This window comes from Mirounga leonina, unplaced genomic scaffold, assembly GCF_011800145.1.
Source record: "Mirounga leonina isolate KUSES-001 unplaced genomic scaffold, KU_Mleo_1.0 Mir_173, whole genome shotgun sequence".
Taxonomy (NCBI): Eukaryota; Metazoa; Chordata; class Mammalia; order Carnivora; family Phocidae; genus Mirounga; species Mirounga leonina.
The window spans coordinates 28,181,498-28,185,088 of NW_023270447.1; positions in this window are offsets into that span (position 1 = coordinate 28,181,498).

Here is a 3,591-nt window from a genome sequence, read left to right on the forward strand (position 1 = left end):
GTGGGGGGATGGGTTAGCCCGGGGATGGGTATTAAAGAGGGCACGTACTGAATGGAGCACTGGGTGTTATATGCAAACAATGAATCATGGAACACTACATCAAAAACTAATGATGTAATGTATGGTGATTAACATAACATAATAATAAAAAAAAAACGGAAGAATAAAACATTGGGTGCTCTGATGCTTGGGTATAATCATACATGCATATGCATAGGTTGCGTCTAAGACATGAAAGGACAAAATGATGTTCTGTCTTTTTTCATTAATTTTAGTGCATTTGACAGCTTTCTTTTTTGTGAATATATTTTGCTATACTTTTAGAAGGAAAATATTGGCAAATATTGCAAACACAAATGCTATTCTCTTCTAAATATCATGTCTTCCTGATGTTAACAAAAAAGTACACAAATACCCTTGGAGATTAAGGGGCAAAGGGAGCCTCTCAAATATGTCCAGGAAGTTCTAATGAGTAATTCATTAGGTTCAGAGATGATTTAGAGGTGGATAAAATGGCAAGTTGAGTTCATCTTGATACTGCATAAGGAATCAAGACAGAAAAGTAATAAAGTAGAATTGTTAAGAAAGAAAAAATGGTATTGAGGAAGAAAGCAGTAAAACCAAGGATGCATTATGAACACTATTTGTATAGTGCTTTATAGTAAAGAAAAAAATTTCATAAACATCAGGTAATAACAAATGTATTATAAGTGAACTCTGACTACAGGAGATGTGCTTTGTGAATCCACATTTTAAACCCTTTCTTATTGTAAATCTCAAAATAATAGACCAACACTCTGTATATGGACAATGTGGACATGTGAAGTCTCTAACCAATAACGAATAGAATGCTATGCCAAATTGATCGGTTTTAGGCCAATGCAATAAAAAAAAATCAACACCAGTAAGAAAACATGATGTGTGATCCACAAGACTGAAACTTTAGATTTCATCTCTTCATGATGAGAAGGAATAACTATAGTTCTGCCAAGCATTGTTTTGAACAACTGGTAAAATATCCATGAAAAACAATTCTAGTGAGATAAAAGTATGGTATAATTGATTCAGGAGTATAACTGAATAGCATAACAGTTAAGTAGAGAATTAACAATGCCTGTCTCCCAAAAAAAAGAGTTTTAAAAATTTTTGAAAAGAACAAAGTAAATATAAATCCATTAATGAGGAGGAATGCTATTCATAACAGGTATTTATATCTATGAAAAAGAGAGTAGGGATCATTGAAGGGAAAATTTTTCCCATTTAAACTGTCTAGATCTAACATTAAAATACTTTTTTTTTGCGGGAATTCTTGCAAATTAGAACAACAATAAAAGTTTTCAAGACAGCTGACCCTGATTTTGAATACATTTCAGAAGTATTTAGAAAATTAAATACACAAAAGATTTATCATGAAAAGAAGCATCCTGTTTCCTCCAAAGGAGAAAATGTCTCTTAAAAAAGAGCACTTATGATGTAGCCTTCCCATAAAGCGCTTAACTTCACAGATCCCAAAATGTTTTTAGAAAGCTATATTGCATTTGATTTTGCAAATTTATGTTGGTGACCAGTGTGGTGAGAACACTAAAATTAAGGCTCGGTGTCATGCGTTGCCTTGATATGTAGTAGAATTGGGAAGGCCCTGATGGTCTGACTGCAAGTTCCCTCCACACTGCTCCCACAGAAAAGGTCCTGTAGCCAAACAGCTCTCTTAAAAGGGGACCGGGCACCATTCCTGCTTATCCTTGAGTAGCAAGTTTCAGTTCCTCACTAGACCACTGAGTTATTCAGACAGGCCAATCACATGTTCCCACAGGAACCAACCAATGTGGCCCCTGACCTTCCGGATCCTCTAAAGGCTGCCTCCAACAGCCCCTGGGTGTTCACTCTGTTTCCAAATACAGCTTCTGTGTGCCCTTCACAGCTTTCAGTGTCCTCCTCCTGTGAGGATATGTGACCAATAAACTGCTATCAGTAGCATCTGCCCAGTGTCAGGTGTCATGTGTTTGGCCATCTCCAGAGCCCTAGGGTAGAAATCTCTCCTCACCAGTGGTGTGAAAAGAAGGCTATAAAAACAAAACAAAACAAAACAAAACAAAAAGCATGTGTTATTTTTATGATATGAAATGTATTTCTGGTACAGAATCTCAATAACATTATGTATATATAGGAAATAATATTGCAGCTTGTTATAATTATTTATTTATTTATTTATTTATTTATTTATTTATTTATTTATTTATTTTTTAAGATTTTATTTATTGAGAGAGAGAGTGAGAGAGAGAGAGCACATGAGAAGGGGGAGGGTCAGAGGGAGAAGCAGACTCCCCGCCAAGCAGGGAGCCCGATGCGGGACTCGATCCAGGAACTTCAGGATCATGACCTGAGCCGAAGGCAGTCGCTTAACCAACTGAGCCACCCAGGCGCCCCAGCTTGTTATAATTTTGTGATCTCTTTCTAGAAATGAATTAGATTCTATGTCGTAGGGTATACTTTATAAGGGGATGTACTGAGGCAGAGTTAAGACATGAGACTGAGTCACTTGCAGACTAAATTATCCAGAAGGGAATAGATCACAGGTCTTCTCACTTCAAAGTCTGTTTTCTTTCTATAATACTGAATTGTCAGAGTAATACAGAGATCTCACTATAAAAATCCATTTTCAGTAATAACACCAAACATGTATTTCACATGTTTCTCCTATTTTTCACTAAATTTCTTCCTTTGAACCTTCTCAACATTATTCATGGCAGTCAGCTGGAGTCTTGTTTTAGTCAAGAATGCTGCCTGCTACATAGAATTTTCTCTCAGACAAAAATCAAATAGAACCTTGAGATGACTATTCCCTTCTTTCCACCATCTCTCTGGTATGGTTCTCCAGTGATATCATTAATTTTTCTAGTATTCAACCAAGATATAAATAGAACAGTAATTGTCAAATGCATACAATTCTTAACTCTAACTCTGTTCCCATGCTCATTAAAATTTGAGATCTTTCAGTGTTCCAGATTCCAGTTAGTTGAAGGGTAGAAAAATAGAAATGTAGCCATATTAATGATTAACAAAAATTACTGTGGCAAACTAAGCATACCTCATCTCCAAATAAAAAGTTTGAGATATCTTTAATTTCCATTTAAATGGAGCATTTGGGGCGCCTGGGTGGCTCAGTTGGTTAAGCGACTGCCTTCGGCTCAGGTCATGATCCTGGAGTCCCGGGATCGAGTCCCGCATCAGGCTCCCTGCTCGGCAGGGAGTCTGCTTCTCCCTCTGACCCTCCCCCTTCTCATGCTCTCTCATTCTCTCTCAAATAAATAAATAAAATCTTTAAATGGAGCATTTGTTTTTTTTGCTTCTCTTGGTATTAATATTATATATTGCCATGAAAATTAGGGTAAAAAAAGAGTAAATAAATAAATAAATAAATAAAAACAGCCAACAATTAAGCAAAATGCAACTATTTTTTATCTGTCTTTAAAAAACAAAATCTGTTTTTATGATTGGACAACATTATGGATTATTTTCAAAGTACTTTCTGAAATATTTATTTTCTTACGGAGGCCAATGGCTGATTTGAATATGATACATTTTTATTTC